The 20,292-nt window shown below is 41.0% G+C and overlaps 1 protein-coding gene across 1 annotated transcript in view; it reads right to left on the bottom strand.

Annotated features, from left to right (window-relative positions):
* Positions 1 to 12,503, bottom strand: part of PTER (phosphotriesterase related) — a 65,846-nt gene extending 53,343 nt beyond the window's left edge. Inside the window, 1 exon segment of the mRNA XM_022580584.2 lies at positions 1 to 12,503. This exon segment is cut by the window's left edge and continues 22,947 nt beyond it. The gene's annotated coding sequence lies outside the window, so the exon portion shown is untranslated.
* Between the last annotated feature and the right edge of the window lie 7,789 nt (positions 12,504 to 20,292).

Consider the following 20,292-nt stretch of genomic DNA (forward strand, 5'->3'; position numbering starts at 1 on the left):
GAGCAGAGCATGGAAGCTGCACCTTGGTCTTTTTTTTTTTTTTTTTTAACATCTTTATTGGAGTATAATTGCTTTACAATGGTGTGTTAGTTTCTGCTTTATAACAAAGTGTATCAGTTATACATATACATATGCAGTGTATATATGTCCATGCACCTTGGTCTTTATCGCTGAGAGAGGAATGAGTGGAGATGCTCTCTGCAAGCATCAGAGTAAGGCTCAGAAGAGCACCGCCCAGCCCCCGACACTCTCCTTGGTTTGAAGCCGGGGTGTAAAGTGAGTATGTTGTGTCAGTGACAAATGGCACGTGCTGCAGAGCCTGGCCAGGCGCTGTGATCATTGGAGAGCCCTCTAATCCTCTGATACTCTCTAGAGACACCGCAGGAGAACTGCAAACGGATTATCCTAACTCTCAAGGAAGCCTCCTGTCTGCTCAGTGTTAAGTGAGAACCGCGTCACAGCCAGCATTTAGCATCGTGACTGACCCATGGCGGGCGTTCCAGAAACGTTTATGGATGAGAAGTCAATTAACGTGACTGGAGAGAAGGCACAGGCTTCAGAGCTGCTGTAGGTCTGAAGCCACAGTGAGCAGATCTGGAATATGGACTCTCCGGTAGCATTCACAGCAGAGGAATTACCAACTGGCAAATGTCTCTTGTATTATTAAGACTTGCCTGCCTTCTTGGTGATGGCAAATCACGGCATTCAGCGGGTAATGGTCACTAATTTTCCCTTTCTCGAATTATGTGTGCCTGGGAGATCTCAGAACTACGCCGTGACTCAGTTTCCAAAAAGAACTAATAACACTTTTTTAATTGGAACACAGTGCGGATACAGATGTGCTTTCTAAGTGCTCAAAGATGCTTTTACCGACAAGCTGTGGAGCGATAGAAACTTATTACATAAACAAAGTTAGCTGTTCCTCCTTTAGAAGTGATTTTTAATTTCATAAGTAAATGCTATGGCCCTTGCTACCCTCCTCTTCTGCGAGTTCTTGCTTGGGCGTCACATGAAATTAAACTTCCACTTCTTAGCCCTATTCTTCACAGTAACTCACTTCATACATTTTTCATTACGAATTCATATCAAAACTTACTTTTATTACATCTGATGATGAGTTTTCTATTATTTTGTTGTTATTAGACATAGATTAAAAATCAAGAACTCAGGGAGGTTTGAATCCAAGAGCACCAACCATAAGAACAGAAGTTTTATTTATTACGGAAAATAGACCTTGACGCTGCTTAAAAATATATCAGTTTCCCTCTCTTGTTCCAATGTACTGAAGGCAACAGATATCGTTCCTGATAATATGCAATAGGTTAATCTTTCATTTGATACAAACAAAAGTTAGAAGCTATATATCACTTATATGTGGAATCTAAAATATGACAAAAATGAACATTTCTACGAAGCAGAAACACACTCACAGACATAGAGAACGGACTTGTGGTTGCCAAGGGGGAGGGGTGCAGCGGGGGGATGGACTGGGAGTGTGGGATGAGCAGATGCAAACTAGTATCTATAGGATGGATAAACAACAAGGTCCTACTGTAGAGCACAGGGAATTGTATTCAATATCCTGGGATACACCATCATGGAAAAGGATATGAAAAAGAATGTATCTATCTGTATAACTGAGTCACTTTGCTGTACAGCAGAAATTAACACAACGTTGTAAATCAGCTAGACTTCAATTTAAAAAAAAGCTAGGGCTTCCCTGGTGGCGCAGTGGTTGAGAGTCCGCCTGCCGATGCAGGGGATGCGGGTTCGTGCCCCGGTCTGGGAAGATCCCACATGCCGCGGAGCGGCTGGGCCCGTGAGCCATGGTCGCTGAGCCTGCGCGTCCGGAGCCTGTGCTCCGCAACGGGAGAGGCCACGACAGTGAGAGGCCCGCGTGCTGCAAAAAAAAAAAAAAAGAAAGAAAAAAAAGCTAGAAGCTATAAAATACCTTAAGTGCCGCCAAAAATTAATGTTAAGTTACTGTTTTAAAAATGGAATTATGCACACAGATGGGACAACATCCTACTTTATGAAAATATCACTATTTCCCCAAAAGGAGGAAAAGCTACAAGTTTACCAACTACTTAAACGTTACGAAAAAAAAAAAAAAAAAAGTTGATATGCTCAGAGTGTGTCTTTGGGTAAATCACTTAGTCTGTGGGCCTGTTTTCTCATTAATAAAACAAAGGAATTAACAAGCAAGGTGATTTGTAACGCTCTTTCCAGATACAACTTCTCTGATTCTATGGGAAGAGGCATCAAATGACCTCTAAACTGGTTTTGCAGCCACTCCCAGGAGTTTAGACACTAAACAAATGGGGATATACGCGTAGTAGAAAATTAGGCACAACATTGCTATACAAGGAATGTAAAAACTATTGATATCTTTCTAATTCTATTCTGATCTCCCATCAAGGCAAACCATCCTTAACAAACCACATTACAGTATTTACTATCTTTTTAAAATATTTATTTATTTATTTATTTGGCTGCAGCCGGGTCTTAGTTGCAGCACGGGGGATCTTTTGTTGCGGCAGGGAGACTCCTAGTTGCGGTGTGCATGTGGGATCTAGCTCCCTGACCAGGGATCGAACCCCGGCCTCCTGCATTGGGAGCATGGAGTCTTAACCACTAGACCAGCAGGGAAGTCCCTTACAGTATTTACTATTAACTTCAAATTATTACTAGCAGATGAATGAAAAATATTTCACTACCCGGATTATTACTTTTCTATGATCACCCTTTATACTGCTTATGACTAAAAGCAAAGTAGAGGCACTAGTATAAAATAATGGTGGTGATTAGCCCTCAAATACATGATGCTGATTGTCTAAGCAACTGAAAACTTTTCCCTCTTTCCTAAATAAAAGCTGAAATGATACATTACCTGTGTATATATGTACTTAGATACATATACATACATATGTATATACATTTTCTAGTGTTTTCACAGTTTCTAATCATCACAGTACAAGTACAGAAACTATTCTGAAAATGAGTCTGTGCCAGCTTTACAACCAAGAACTATTTTATTTTTTAGTGGGCACTGAGGTAAGTAGAAAAAGTCGATCTGTGTTTTTTTGTCAGTGTTTTCAGAAGGTGTGATATATAGTCCACTGGTGTTCGCACTGATTTTAGGTGATAGATGGGCATTTAAAAGTGTTTTAAACAAGTATTTATTTTAATGTGTCTTAGAGGAAAACTAGTAAACATTGCAAGCCTGTGATTTCATGGATATTTTTGTTTAGGATGAGGCTGAAGGAAAACAGCGGGTTGGTTTAAGAAAATATATTAAGGAATTAGTAGTGAAGGTAGTACATAGGCATAGCGAACACTCTTAAAGATGATACGAGAATGCATCAGATTTGACAAATTTGAGGAATACTAATGAATGATAAATTTATTCATCCACTCTGATGAATATTCCATTGAGTTTATGAAAACTAAAAGGCATTTAACATCTCTGCAATGTCTTGTAACAGTTTATTTTTTCTGGCCTATTAAGGAACTAACTCCTGTTCTGGGGATAACATCCCCCAACTCATCAGAAAGACAATCTTGACTTCTAGTTAGGCAAAGAAAGCTATTATCCAATTTTAACTCTCAGACCTTTTTACTGACACTATAATTGTTGACATTATTTTAAAGGATGTTGATTTAAAAATATAAATATGATATTATATGATGTAAAAGAATATGGATTGAGACAGTGTGGTCAGACATAGTACAACTACTTAGTAAGCTTTCAAATTTTTATAGAATAAAACTCTGAAGTTTAATACATCATTCTTTTTAGAGAAACAAAATATAAATAAACTCTCCTTTAGTGCCAATGTTGTAAAATCACCACATTATATAGGAATAACTAATGAAAACTTATTTTAGCCAAGGTATTACTAACACAAAAATAAAAATAAATAAGTAGAAACAGGTTCACAAAAAAACACAGTATCCCTACATAATGCATTATGAAAACTCCACATTAAAACAAAAAAATCTTTTGCAATTCTGATTTGGTCTATTAGAAAGCAAAGGAATTTAGAAACTAATGGTTTTTGACCTCACTGTAGCAAGAATAAGTAATAGCAAAGGCCCATGAAGTATCCCTAATGCTAGAAACTATATATATTCTTTTACATATCTTAAACCTAACAACCAAATGACATTCAATGGACAAGAATATATAGAACTATATAGAATCTTCACAGAGACCATTTTAAACTTGCATCTCTTAGCCTGAAATATTTTAATTTATCTACTGAAATATCCTGATAGACAAAAAGTGAAAAGACAGTGCCTGGGAGGAATGAAGAAAGTCAAAAAGGAGCACTGCAACTGGATTTGCCGGAACCTTCTCTCTCCCTGGACGCCTAACAGGTCAAATATGGCTGTAAGGTCAAAGTCTCAGTCTTATTTAAAACAGCAGAATCTTTGCTACGTATGCACTCAGCTGCTCCGAAATATTTAGTTCCACAGGAGAAACAGGAACCCTTGGAATTTGTTCTTTTCTGGATGATAAGGGGGCAAGTTCAAAGCAACAGAAGCAGAGGGGAATCAATGTAAGGCCTTAGATTTGCTTTGGAAGCCAGTGGCCTCTTCCGGAATTCCTGTGTTAAATGGATTTGTGCAGTGGCAAATGGAAAGTCTCTAAAGTTAAAGACTGGGGACTTCCCTGGTGGCACAGTGGTTAAGAATCCACCTGCCGATGCAGGGGACACGGGTTCGAGCCCTGGTCCAGGAAGATGCTACATGCCACGGAGCAACTAAGCCCGTACGCCACAACTGCTGAGCCTGTGCTCTAGAGCCCGTGAGCCACAACTACTGAAGCCCACTCACCTAGAGCCCGTGCTCCACAACAAGAGAAGCCACCGCAATGAGAAGCCCACGCACTGCAATGAAGAGTAGCCCCTGCTCGCCACAACTAGAGAAAGCCCACGCGCAACAATGAAGACACAAAGCGGCCAAAAATAAATAAATTAAATAAATAAATAAATAAATAAAGACTGAACTTGGAGAAACCTCCGCCTGGGAAACTCTATAACTCGCAGAAAAGCACTGACTCATGAAATGATAGACGTGCCGTAGACCAGGGAGCAATAAATAAAATCATGTCAAATAACCTAGGTTAAAAATAGCAAAGACACCCTTGTAGCCTTTCCCAGAGAAAGGTTTCAACAATACTTTTCTGTGGAGTGACTGGGAGTGAAAAACCACATCCTACTTACATGTGAATTATCTTACATATGCATGCAAATTTATTTGCTTATTATTCACATTTAACCTGTCCCTGAAAATTTGATGGTATCAAATTTTGCATCACAGAAGTATATATATATATAATTATATATATATAAAAGAAATGAATTTTATATATATTTATATAATTATATTACATAATTATATTTGTCTAATTATATATATAATTCAGTTCTTTTTGTAAAAATCAATTCTTTTATTTAAATTTTTTAATATGGACATTCTAAAAATGTTCACAAATGTCAAGAGTAGTATAGTGAACCCCTATGTATCCATCACCCAGCTTCCACAATAATTCCAACTAAAAACAGTTTTCGAAGGGAAAAATGTTTCACAGCTCATTCCAAGCCATCAGCCAATTATCCCATATATTATGAACATACTCTTATAAACCCACGTAACAATCCTCTAAGGATTTCTGGCTCTCAGTTTACTGCAAAAGACATTTTAAAAAATAATTTTAAAAAAAGGCTACTTCAGACTGTACTTCAAAGCTACAGTAATCAAGACAGTATGTACTGGCACAAAAACAGGAATATAGATCAATGGAAGAGGATAGAAAGCCCAGAGATAAACCCATGCACATATGGTCACCTTATCTTTGATAAAGGAGGCAAGAATATACAAGGGAGAAAAGACAGCCTCTTTAATAAGTGGTGCTGGGAAAACTGGACAGCTACATGTAGAAGAATGAAATTAGAACACTCCCTAACGCCATACACAAAAATAAACTCAAAATGGATTAAAGACCTAAATGTAAGGCCAGACACTATCAAACTCTTAGAGGAAAACATAGGCAGAACACTCTATGACATAAATCACAGCAAGATCCTTTTTGACCCATCTCCTAGAGAAATGGAAATAAAAACAAACATAAATAAATGGGACCTAATGAAACTGAAAATCTTTTGCACAGCAAAGGAAACCGTAAACAAGATGAAAAACAGCCCTCAGCATGGGAGAAAATATTTGCAAATGAAGCAACTGACAAAGGATTAATCTCCAAAATATACAAGCAGCTCATGCAGCTCAATATCAAAAAAACAAACCCAATCCAAAAATGGGCAGGAGACCTAAATAGACATTTCTCCAAAGAAGATAGATCGCCAACAAACACATGAAAAGATGCTCAACATCATTAGAGAAATGTAAATCAAAACTACAATGAGGTATCACCTCACACCAGTCAGAATGGCCATCATCAAAAAATCTACAAACAACAAATGCTGGAGAGGGTGTGGAGAAAAGGGAACCCTCTTGCACTGTTGGTGGGAATGGAAATTGATACAGCCACTATGGAGAACAGTATGGAGGTTCCTTAAAAAACTAAAAATAGAACTACCATACAACCCAGCAATCCCACTACTGGGCATATACCCTGAGGAAACCATAATTCAAAAAGAGTCATGTACCACAATGTTCATTGCAGCTCTATTTACGATAGCCAGGACATGGAAGCAACCTAAGTGTCCATCGACAGATGAATGGATAAAGAAGATGTGGCACATATATACAATGGAATATTACTCAGCCATAAAAAGAAACAAAATTAAGTTATTTGTATTGAGGTGGATATGGGAAGCAGCTGCATAGCACAGGGAGATCAGCTCAGTGATTTGTGACCCCGTAGAGGGGTGGGATAGGGAGGTGGGGACGGAGACTCAAGAGGGAGGAGATATGGGGATATATGTATACATATAGCTGATTCACTTTGTTATACAGCAGAAACTAACACATCATTGTAAAGCAACTATATTCCAATAAAGATGTTAAAGAAAAAAAAAAAGACTACGATTCTATTCCAAAGCTGAATATTGTAAAGTTTTCCAGAATCAATTCTAGTCTGCGTGGTAGATACGGGCAGGTCACACTGAGGTCTTTGAGGCTTTCACGTTCCCAATACTTCTGCAAATTTAAGAGCTTATCTAGCTTCCTCTTGGGCTCATCATCGTTCTTCAGAGACTCTTTGGCTTTCATAGACATTTTCAGTTGATAATATTGAGGCAGGAATTCAGAACACGTCGAACAGCAGGAGCACAAGATATCACCCTCTCGGGAGAAGATGTGCGATAGGACCAGAGTGTATTTTATATCCTGTTGCCCTTTTTGATGGCATAAGTATGCAGACTAGTCATGGCACTTTCTTGATTTTAGGTAAGAAACATTTGTGAGTTGTCATCATAAATATTTGGATGATTATAGTTCAGACATCAAGGTAAACTTGCTTATGTGCATTTTATGGTTAACAGCCTAATAAACCTTATATTTGGGTTGGCCAAAAAGTTCGTTCGGGCTTGTCAATAACAGCTTTTGGAAAACCCGAATGAACTATTTGGCCAACCCAATAGAATTCATTTAATAATGTTGCTTTGATTTTAATCTAATTAGTTCAATCTTTTAAGTCATAAGCATAACACTCTCCTCCAAGTAATGTTAAGAAGTTCCTGAACTGAGTAGACCTTCCAAAAGATTTGTAGTTATCACTTGATTGCTCAAATTTGATTTAAAAAAAAACCCTCCCAAAATGATAGTTTCTAGAGGCCATTATTATTGTAGGCTAGTATGATGGGCTGAATTGTACCCCCTCCAAACATTCTTATGTTGATGTCCTAACCCTCAGTATCTCAGAATGTGACAGTATTTGGAGATAGGATCTTTAAAGAGGTAATTATATTAAAATGGGTTTGTTAGGGTAGGTCCTAATCTAACATGACTATTTTGTGTAGTTATAAGAAAAGATTAGGACACAGAGAGAAGACCACATGAGGATACAGGGAGAAGGAGGTCATCAGCAAGCCAAAAAGAGAGGCTTCAAAAGAAACAAAATCTACCAACACCTTGATCTTGGACTTCTAGCCTCCAGAATGATGAAAAAAATCAATTTCTGGTGTTTAAGTCACCCAGCCTGTGATATTTCGTTATGCGGCCCTAGCAAACTAATACAGTCAGTAATAGAGGTTGTGTAGTCCAAGCCACGGAAGTGGCCTTTAATTAAACCAGGGGGCTCTGGGTCTATAAAGTGAGTAGAAAATCTGTCGAAGGGTCTGGCTGGGCATATGCAATATAATCTAATCCTTTTTGACAAATGTTGATGCCAATGAGGTGACAGCTCAGTGTATGGACTCTGAGTAAATAAATGATTATTGCAGTGATTTGTCAGGGCTTAATAGGAAAGCTTGCTGAAAAGGTAAGCAGATACCACACACAACAGATGTGGCAGCTGTATGATGTGAAATACCCCTGAACTGGGGAATCCACTTTATATTTCCTCCAAACTTTTAGAGTCCAAGACTAATGACATCTAACCTTTCAGAGACATAAGGAATGTAGTACATAAGACCTAGAAATGTGACAGTATAAACCTGATAACTTTGAGAGTGTATGAAAATACTTTAAATATTTCAAAAATCAATACATGTACAGTTTTGAAAATAGTAAGCAATATTAAGAAACACACCTTTGTTGGTACACAATAATACTAAGGATTTTGTGGTTGCAGTGGACTTTCAATTATACAACAGAGCATTAAATTCATAATATTTACCAATAGTCTTTTCAAAGTGCTTTCAAACACTAAATAATTACCCAATTAAGCCATTGCAAGATAAGCTGTTATTACTCTGGATTTAGTGGAAAGGACTAATAATTATTATTTTAACAGTTTCCGTGAAGAAAGACTCAATGTTTACTGAACACAACTGTGAGAACAGCTCAGCCTTTTAGTGAGTAGGAACAGGAAAAAACAAAAGGTTGATTAGCTAAGTGAATTCAGGGGAAGACAGAGATGATTAAGAATTAAGAACCATGACCTGTGAAAACAGAGAATTTAATATGCAAAGCAGAGACCAAAATTGGCAGAAAGCTACTTATGAAAACTGCCAACATTCAATGTTGTCGACAGACAATGGAGAATCTTTGGTTGTGCCCTGAACAACATAATTCATCACACCAGAGCTCGGGGCAGTCATGTCCAAGCAATTTATCATCATATCACTCGTCTGAGTAAGAGGGGGAGAACTTTGATTGTTAACCTCTAGGGAGAGTGGATTTATAGCCAGCAACCCTAAGAATGCAGCATGGCTCTGCCCTAAGCAAAATGCTCCTGCTTCACTTTTGTTTAAGTCAGAGGAAAAGAGGGAACACATTGCTTCCAGGATGTGGAGCAAAACCTAGGTCTGATCCTCTTAGATCCAAAATAAGAAAGCCAAGAAATCATACTTAAATTACTCTTCAAAGCTGCTTTCAAAAAAAATTAGATATTAGTCAATGGTAAGTTTGGATGATTCGTTTCAAGTGTCCCTTGATGACAAAGTAATTTCTGAAATGCATCCACTGATATAACTACATCTGGAAAGAATTGTGTGTCTTAACAATGAATCCATAAACATTCCTTTGTATTGGAAAACTTGGAAGGATGCTAAAAATTTTGTTTTATTTTTTAAATTTCATTTATTTTTGGCTGCACTGGGTCTTCATTGCTGCGCGCAGGCTTTCTCTAGTTGCGACGAGCAGGGGCTACTCTTCGTTGCGGTGCACGGGCTTCTCATCACGGTGGCTTCTCTTGTTGCAGAGCACAGGCTCTAGACATGCGGGCTTCAGTAGTTGTGGCACATGGGCTCAGTATTTGTGGCTCACGGGCTCTAGAGCGCAGGCTCAGTAGTTGTGGCGCACAAGCTTAGTTGCTCCGTGGCATGTGGGATCTTCCGGGACCAGGGCTCGAGCCCGTGTCCCCTGCCTTGGCAGGCAGATTCTTAACCACTGCACCACCAGGGAAGTTGGAAAATTTTAAATATAGGTAGACAGGCAGACAGACAGACAGATAGATAGTGTTTTTCAAAATGAAAATGAGAGCCTTAATTCCTATCCCTTATGGACACTGAACCTTTATGTACTTTACACTTTAATACTGGCTGCCCTTACAGAATATAATTAAACATCTAAATGCCATTTTTTCCACCTTTGATTAAAATCACGATGTTCCAGAGCATTCTGGAAACAAGTCCACGCAGTAAGAGGGACAGTGCTCACAACAGCACACTTCTTATAGCATCCTCCCTCTTTTAGGCTACCAAGGAGACCAGTAATTCTTGGAGACGTGCGGCTCAGACCCTGAGTGTCTTAGTCAGGATAGGCTAGGTTACGTTGCTTTAACAAACAAGTCCCCAAATCCTGGGGTCCAAACACAACAGAGGCTGATTTCTGGCTTTACACTATGTGTCTAACACAGAGTGATGGGGGCTCTTCCGATCGTCTTCATTCCATGACCCAGAGGCCAACAGAACACCACTACCTAGAAAATTGGTGGTCACCCCGGCAGAGGGAAAGAGAGTGGGGGGCACCTCTCATTGGCTTTTAAAGCTTCCACCTGGAAGTGACACAGGTCACTCCACTTAAATTTCATTGACCAGAGAAAGTCACATGGCCATGCCTCATTGGAAGGGGACAGAGGTGGGAGCCAGGTGACCAGGTGGGAGCAGATATTTTATTTTTCTTCTTCCTTTTTTTATTTAAGTGAGGGAGAGACGTCTATGAATGAGAAGGCTTTTTTAAATGAAACTTTTTTTAAGAAAAACATGAACCACTGAGTACAGAAGAACGAGGTCATGTTTGGCATATGAAAAACATATTCAACAATCATCTCAGGTTCTCCTATTAACAATGAAGTTCATAGAGCAGAACACAGCTTAAGGACTTCTCAGCAATGTTACTGTATGGTTCACTGGGGTATTTAAGATGTTTGAGAAGGATGAAAGATTCCTCAGATAGTAACACTTTAAAGCATATGGAAGCAAGAATGGATATTTTCCATTCTATTTTCAGTAGCTCCTCCCATTCTCTGTAGTTCATTATTTTGTCTTCAGGCTTAATTCTGAGAGCAACCTCTGCAAGCCTTACATAGGGGTCCTCTACCTACTATAATCCCAGGGATCTCAGGGCCAAGCCCCCGACTGAGAAGGCAGCAAGTACACTGGCACAGACTTTTCAAGACTCTAAATGATCTGTTGCTCTTTGCTCCTGTCTGGGTCAAAATTTAACTATGCACACTGCAAATTGTCTTAAGTTAGTATTATCATGTACAGAGCTAAGAGAAGACCCCTGGTGATTAGCTTTTACTAACTGTCAAAAAATATAGGCTTGGGGCTTTCTATTATGATTCTAAGATCAAGGAATGGAAATAAAACGTATTTTGCTATTCTATTCCAAAAATCTACATTGCATACATTTTAGTCACTTTTATAACAATAAAGCAACATCTAGTCTCCACGAATGAATACAGAATTTCACAAAGTAGCACCCTGAGTTCTTTGTTCAAATTATCCTCTTTAAAATTAAGTTGCTATCTTATTATCAACAGTCAGCAAGTTGATCGCTTTCTCTTTGCCCTGTGCACTGTTTCTTTTTGAGAGGGGGTTGGTTATTTCTGGAATTACATCAGACCTTCAGGATAATGGCTGTACACTCCTACTGCCCATGTAAAATAAAATGTAACCGGCCAAGTCCTAAGTCTTAGGGCTCTTTTCTTGCTGACGTTCATTCTATATGACAGTGAATGTGACGATCCTTTAGGATAGGAGTCAATGCTTCCTATCTCCAGTTTCCTCCACTGGAGAGGTGATTTAAGGACGAATAAACTCGTATGTCCAACCAAGGAGTTAGTTCTCTAAACGCAGCCCCCGCCCCAGGTGTCACTGCACCTGAGGTGTCTTCACAAATGTCACATCGTGGCTGTAAATACCATGATCATATCCGCACCCAAGTGTATTTGGAATATCTTTACGATAGAAGGACCATGACGGTAAAATCAAGGCGAAAGCTGAGGCCCAAGGCTTAGAGGTATGATTTCAAAGCTTATTAGAGGAGAACAAGAGTGGAGTAGGTGCCACCCCCGACTCGTCATCCCAGCACAGCGGCCCAACGACGACCCCGGAGCATTTCTGTCGAGCAACCCTGAGCTCGAGCCACGCGGGGCCCTCGGGCCTCGCTCCGCGCCGGACTCTGAGCCTCGGGCTTCAAGTCAGCCTTTGCAGGACTTAGACTTCGGGGCAACCCTCCAGCTGCAAGCCCAGGCCAGCCTCCCAGGCCTCGCAGCCTCACGATCCCCGTCTTTGCAACTCCCCCCGAGCGCCAGGAGAAAGGCAGCAACTAGCCAAAGCCTTAGGGACTGCTTTAAGACTCCTTCCCAGGGCGGACCTCCGCCGGGGTCCCTGCAGGAGTTAACGCGCCCAGCTCGCCAGCGACCCCATTCTTCCTACCGGGCCCACAGCTCCCGCGCCCGCTCCGGCTCCCGGGCTCCTTCCCTCCACTCGTTGCGCGCCGCCTTCTCCCCGGGGACCCTCCGCAGGAACTGGGCCTTTGACGTCTCCCCAGTCTCCGCCCACTTCACCTTTCGGTCTAGTGTTCTCCGCGCCCTAGGGCCCCAGGGCCACATCCCACGGGCCCCGGCCACGCCCCACCCCACCCCTTCCTTAGGCCGCGCTAGCCAGGCGCCAGTCGGATCCCTCTAGACTCGGCCGCGCCCAGAAGGTTCCTGCCAGGCTCCGCCTCCGGCCCTAGGCCACGCCCAGCGGGCCCCTCCCCCTGCCCCTGCCCCTGCCCCGCCCCGCCCGCCTCCGGGCTGTCTGAGCTCTAGGCTCCGGCGGCCTGGCCCTACCCTTGAGCGGGCAGAAGGCGTGTAGCCTCAGGATCCGTTCAGCGGCTGGGCTGAGAACCCACTTCCTGGGCGCGGGTCTGTTGTAGATAGCCGCCAAATATCCTGGCAGGAGAGGTTTCTCTTCTCTTTCGAGTGCGGCTGAGTCAAAAGGACTAGGGGCTGGATCCCCCCAGGGAGAAAGGAAGCCGCTGCCTTTTCCCCAGATCTCAGTTCTCCATGGAAAAGCCTGCAACGTGGAGGCTTTAGCAGCTATTTTAGTTTCCTTCGGGGATAACAAGTCAGAGGGCGTGCACTGCCAATTCGGTGGCACGAACAGGATTTGGATCACCATCCTGAATACCGGCAACTCTCGGTTTATGCCTTTCTTTTTTCCCTCCCAGATGATTTTTTTTTAATTGTGGTAAAATACACATAACATTTACCATTTTATACATATTAAGGTGTACAGTTAGGTGGCACTTAGTAAATTCACAATATTTGGCGTCAGTTTATTGCTTCATTGTTTCATACTCTTGGGCCTGAGGCTTCTCATCTTTAAAATTAGAGTCTATACTATAAGCACTGGCCCCAGCAATTCACGTGACAAATAGCCTATTTGAATACCTGTGAGTCAGCCTAGGAAACACAGTGCTAGGAGCCGTTGCCGCAGGACAGAATTTAAGTGTTTAAGTGTATTTCATTAATGTTATCCTGAATTCTGAGAAAAAAGTTGAGTAGTCAGATGGGAAGAACCTCCAGGTGTCATTTGAAAGGAAGTCATTTAAGAAGGGTAATAAAAATAATAGAGGCCTCCTCTGCTGCTCTAGATACCTGCCTCTGTTATCTTAATTTTTAGAACAATCTATATGTGTTAGGATCAATTTCTCCTCTGATTACAGATAAGAAAACAGAGAAGTGCCTTGTGCAAGGCCGGGGCTAGAACCCAGTTTGGTGATGTCATAGCACCTGCCCTCCTAGCAGAGAGCAGGGGACTTCCATAGGATGCCAGGAAATACATTAATATATTTAAGTGAGAAAAAGAGGAGAAAAGGAAATAATGGGGGGGTGTTGTTTTTGTTTTACAAGGAGGGTAAAAGTATCAGAAGTTGGTTGGTAAGGGATAGGCAGGGAGAAAATACTGGGAAAGCAGTGGTCCTTAAAGATGGTGGCTGCTTTAATCCTAAGAACAGGGAAGGGGATAAAAATAGCACCCAGGAGTGGGAGAGACAAGAATAAATGTACAGGTTAAGAACTCCAGGGGCATGAGTATTGGGACAGTTGAATATTCCTAAGAGTGACTGGGGCTCATACTGAGATTGTATAATGAATAGATGGGTCAAGGGAAGCTTCTAAAGTGATTTCAGTGCTGCCTGCCACTTTGATTGCCTGTACGGCAACCCTGAAGCCATATAAGTGTGTACCTAACAATGGTTGTTAAGGCGAGGCCTAAAAGTCCATTATTTACAATGTTATGTATTTTAGTAGTCCATGCTGCCAGACATGAAATTATACACAAGATTCATGTTAAAAAATGACTTCTGGGCTTTCCTGGTGGTGCAGTGGTTGAGAGTCCGCCTGCCGATGCAGGGGATACGGGTTCGTGCCCCGGTCCGGGAAGATCCCACATGCTGCGGAGCGGCTGGGCCCGTGAGCCATGGCCGCTGAGCCTGCGCGTCCGGAGCCTGTGCTCCGCAACGGGAGAGGCCACAGTAGCGAGAGGCCCACGTACCGCCAAAAAAAAAAAAAAAAAAATGACCTCAGTTTTCCTTTATGGAAGTTACTAAATTCTCCACTGTCCACATTACACCCATTGTGCAAGATTTGTGATGGATTTCACACGCAGGCTCTTCTTTCTAGGGCTTTACACCTTAAAAAGATAGTGTCAAAGAGAAACTACTCTAGATTTTATTTCTCTTTGAAAGAAGTAGCTTCAAGGAAACGTCAAATTAATAGGTAGGAGTTTTATTTCAGGAACTTTATCAAACTATTGTGAATACGTGTGTTCAAACACAGGGAGAGAAATCCATGCAAATTCAAGGTACAACACTGAAAAACCTTGCTAGTGTATGGCATTTGAGTATAGACTATAATTCCATTTCACATCATACGTGATGTAAGCACTCCTGTTGGTTAAGCACCAAATGCTATCCTATTTAAAAATAATTAAAATAGGGACTTCCCTGGCGGTCCAGTGGCTAAGACTCTGCACTTCCAATGCAGGGGTCACAGGTTCGATCCCCGGTCGGGGAACTGAGATTCCCACATGCTGGGCAGTGAGGCCTAAAACTTAAAAAAATAAATAAAAATAATTAAAATAAACATGCTTCAGAATTGGCCCCAAAATCTACTAGCCCTGATGATAGGTAGACACGAAGGGGTAAAAGACGTCTTTTACGATGTCCTGCCGTCAAATATAATAATCTGCCAACAAACCTTGTACCCGGTGTCATTTTCCAGCCTTTCTTCCTGGAAAAGCTTAACTTGCAGATATTTTTTGAAACCTAGAATATTACCGTCTGCCTGTGATGAAATAGTTGAGTTAAAAATCGTATTATTAAGGAACCAAAGATTTCCAAACCAATCTCCCTGTTAAGGGTTTAGTTCAAATGCACTCTCATTTCCACAGTACCTGCTTTTCATTTTCATAGTATCTTTGAATTGTGACAGTACCTGTACTCAGAAACACTAAATTGGCAGAGAGAATAAAATCAAACCCAAACATCCAGTACCCCTTGCTGTTTGGGTTAAACTCCTGGAAGGCGCTCAGGTTTTCATCACCCTAGTTAATTTTTTAAATACTTATGCAGAAATGAACTATAGAAAAAAATCTGGAGAAGACAAAATATAAAGTTATCCAGATGCTTGTCCGAGGGGCAGCAGGGGAAGAACACAGCTGATGGTATCAAGTCTTAAATGGTGTTGCTGTCAGGTTTTAACTGTTAATTGGAAGTTAAAATTTACAGTGCTACAGAGATGTTCTCAGATTAATTTTTAGTCATGGTGTGATAAACTAGTCCCATCATTTCTGGGAGATCTATTAGATACTAGTGTCACAATAGAGGTAGGACAGAGCTTTCAACACACATTTTTGTATCAAATTCCTATTCTTTATACCTCCCAGAGAATACAACTAACTATTCAATGTATTTTATTACTTAGTGGCAAAAGGAAAAGTGAAATTAAAATATTCTAGTTCTTAAAGAGCTAAATTGAAAACACGTAACCCCCCCCCAATCCAAGGAACTTTTTAATAGGGACTATACCTTTACAAAGGAGTCATTACAACCATTTGTAGAAGCCAATCACAAATTTGTCTTCAAAAACTATTATGACTTTACAGCCCCTGTGGAAAACAGTAGATCAGGTCCTCAAAAAATAGTGTTAGCAAATGATCCAGCAACCCCACTTCTGGGTATAGATCCAGAAGAAGTGAAAGCAAAAAACCGAACAGATATTTGTACACCTATGTTCATAGCAGTCTTATTCACAATAGCCAAAAGGTGGAAACAATCCACATGTTCACTGATGAGTGGATAAACAAAATATGGTCTATACGTACAATAGAATATCATTCAGCCTTGAAAAGGAATGAAATTCTGACAGTGCTACAACTTGGATGAACCTGAAGACATTACGCTAAGTGAAGCAAGCTGGACAGAAAAGGACAAATATTGTATGATTTCACTTATATGAGGCGCCTAGACTAGTGTCATTCATAGAGACAGGAAGTAGAATAGTGGTTACCAGGGGCTGAGGAAAGGGGAACGGGGAGTCAGTGTTCGATGGGTACGGAGTTTCAACTTGGGAAGATGTAAAAATTGTGGCGATGGGTAGTGGTAATAGTTGCTCAACAATGTGAGCGTACTTAATGCCGCTGAACTGTACACTTAAAAATGGTTAAAAAGGTAAATTTTATGTTGTGAATATTTTACCACAACAGAAAAAGACTTGATTTCAGACAGCTGTTTGTAAATAACTTATAAAAGTTGATTTGAATTTAGAACACCTGCTACTCTCACTCAATTTGCTAGTATAAATAAAAGGTCATAATTTTTAATTGTATCATCATTAATTAAAAAAATAAAACTTTTAAAGTGAACTGCCTGGGGGTTTCTTTAGGTTTTTTTTTGTTTTTTTTTTTTTGTGTGTGTGGGAGGGAGGTTGGGTTTTTTTCTTTTTCCTGGCCTAGCAATTTCTTTTGGTATTTGTGACAGAGACTCAGTGATGTTTGGTGGTTAGGTGCTCACTAAACCCATTTCCTTCTGATCCTCTACCTGCTGGACACATCACTACACTACATTTCCCAAGCTCCCCTGCAGTTAGATGCGGTCCTGCCACTGAGTGCCAGCCAATAGGATGTGGCATGCCTTCTAGAAGTGGCCTCTCAAAAACCTCCCACCTACCCAACATCCTCCACTCTTTCTCCACTCATGGGCAGGATGGAGAGAATTTCTGGAACCTGCAGAGTGGAGCCCCAGGCGAGAAGGGGGCTGTATCTGAATGGCCATGTGAAGCAGAGCCCTCCTACCACCCTTAACTATGAGGAAATGTGAGTGAAAAGTGTCCTTTTGATGTCTTAAACCACTGAGATTGGTTTATTTGTTAAGCAGATAGCCCACCCTGATTAATGTAGTATTTGTCCTGGTAAGAGGGTGAGGAGATTCCATATGCAAATTGAAAAGCACCCTCATTTAGCCAGCCATTAATAACTAATATGAAATGCCTTCCATGATGGTTTCCAAATCCTTTAGAGAATTATTTGTGTTAGAGGCATCTATCAGCACAGGATAATGTGATTATTGATCTCTAATATTAAATACAGCCTTGAGAGAAACAGAATGATATTAAACCCCACTCCCCCAGCTCAAAAAAAAAAAAAAAAAAATACCTCAGCACGGAAGCTCTTCATTAACTCTAAGTCCAGGCATGTGTGTCTGTGAAGAACGCCAAATGGTAGTTTTCTCAGTGTTGAAAAACAGAACAATGTGGGTTTGAAGCAAACATTAAAAGGATGACTTGAATGTATAATTCAAATAACTCGACATTTTTTTTCCCCTTTAAGTAATATGAATAATTTCTGTGTTTTTATTTCAGGATCTTTTAAAATTTTGTGTGTCTGTGTGTGTAGTTTTTTTGCCACAGAGTTAGTTAAAATTGCTTTCTAGAAACCTTGTTTAAATACTGGTTTTAAATATTTTGTGCTATGTAAGGAACACAGCCTGTGCAACCTTGCGCTAAAGAACTCTTTCCTGTGAGTACTTGGCAAAATTGTGTATTGCTTAGTAAATATTGTTAGGAGAAGTAACAATATACTAGGGTATGTAAAAATCATGTTGTGGCTAAAATAACTGAAGAGAAGAGTTTACTTCCATCTTCTAGCTAGAATAAGAGGGGAAATGAGGGCCTTCTGTTGGAACGAATCTCCAGACAGAATGCGCTGGAGGCAGCTCCATTCTCTGTGAACACAGGGAACCAGGTAGAACCAAACAGTACCTTCAGCGGTAGCTCTGGAGTCTGATAAACCTGATTGCAATTCCTGGGACCTCTTCATTTCCCTGAGCCACGGTGTCTTCATATAAAATGAAAACACAGTTACCTTCCTTGGGCAGCGTGCTGGTTGTTCTTAAGATCTGTTCTCCTTTTCTTTCATACTAATAATTTAGCAGGGTTTATGGCCACCCAATTAAAGATTATACTTCACTGGACTTCCCTGGTGGCACAGTGGTTAAGAATCCGCCTGCCAATGCAGGGGACACGGGTTCGAGCCTTGGTCCGGGAAGATCCCTCATGCTGCGGAACAACTAAGCCCGTGCGCCACAACTACTGAGCCTGCACTCTAGAGCCCGCGAGCCACAACTACTGAGCCCGTGTTCCACAACTACTGAAGCCTGCGGGCCTAGAGCCCGTGCTCTGCAACAAGAGAAGCCACCGCAAGGAGAAGCCCACGTACCATAACAAAGAGTAGCCCCCGCTTGCTGCAACTAGAGAAAGCCCGTGTGCAGCAACAAAGACCCAACACAGCCAAAAATAAATAAACAAAAAACTAAATAAATAAAATAAAAAAAAAAAAGGTTAGACTTCACCGCCTCTCTTGCAGCTAAGAAAGGCCATGTGAATTAGCAGATTTGATTTGTGCCCCATCCCACTGGGAGAAGATGGGAGTTGAAGAAGCTGTCTTAGGACCAGAGATAGAGTTTATGTGTTGAAGATGGCAGAGACCTTGTGTCTTCATAGGGTTTGTATGTGGATTAAGTGATACCCTATATGCAGGTGTCTTACCTGGAGTCTTCAGAATAAGACTGGGAGGTTTGCTAGACAGGAGAGGTAACTATGGTTGAAGTATAGAGAAGTAGTGGTGTAGGTCAGTTAGACTTCAAGAACAAACAAGCTCAGAAAAAGAGATCAGACTTGGGGTTACCAGAGGTGGGAGTGTGGGGAGGAATTAGATGGAGGGGGTCGAGAGGCACAGACTTCCAGCTATAAAATAAATAAGTACCAGGGGCGCAATGTATAACACGATTAACGTAGTTAACGCTGCTGTATGTTGTATGTGAACATCGTCAAGAGAGTAAATCCTAAGAGTTATTTACAAGGAAAAACTATTTTTTTAATTTCTTTAAATTTTGTATCTATGTGAGACGATGCGTGTTCACTAAACTTTCTGTGATCATCATTTCATGATGTACGTAAGTCAATTCATTACGCTGTACACCTTAAACGTCTCCCGTGCTGTATGTCAATTAGATCTCAGTGGAACTGGAAAAAGGGGAAAAGAAGGAACAGGAAATAGAATGAAGTAAATAGTGTGTTTTCAGATGAGAGGGTAGGTGGGCCTCAGGGTGCAGTACTCTAAGAGACCACCCATGTGAGGAGCATCAGATAGAAGCCCAGGAACCAAAGGGTCAGGAGAAGGGATTCAAAACCCAGGCGGGAGGCAGGAAAATCAAGTATCAGAGCCTTGGGCAAGACGCCAAGGAGCAAGAACCTAGAAATAACGGCCATTGTAGCAGCGCTGGCAGTAAAGGCGAATAATAGTTATAGAAATAACTCATTTATCGACAGTCTGTGTGCCAGTCTCTATTCTAGTAGCGCTTTGTAAACATTTGTAAGATTTTTACTTGCATAATCCACATTTTGCAGATGTGGAAACTGAGGCTCAAGAGATGTGATGTCTTTTTGCTCAAGGTGTCATAGCTAATAAAGGGCTAAGCTGAGATTCAAATCTAGGACTCGCTGACTCCAAAATCCAAAGGCTAAGAACTCACTACCCGGTAATCCAAGTCAGCTTCTTAGCACAAGGCATAGCAAAGGGATCAAGGAATGTTAGTTCTTGTTATTCAGACAAGGGAAAGAGTATGGGGCGCAGATCAGTAGAAGCAGTATTAAGTGTGATCTGGAGAGTC

The sequence above is a fragment of the Delphinapterus leucas genome, chromosome 2 (assembly GCF_059928025.1).
Source record: "Delphinapterus leucas isolate spDelLeu-1000000601 "Yukka" chromosome 2, BTC_Dleu_Yukka2, whole genome shotgun sequence".
Classification (NCBI taxonomy): domain Eukaryota; kingdom Metazoa; phylum Chordata; class Mammalia; order Artiodactyla; family Monodontidae; genus Delphinapterus; species Delphinapterus leucas.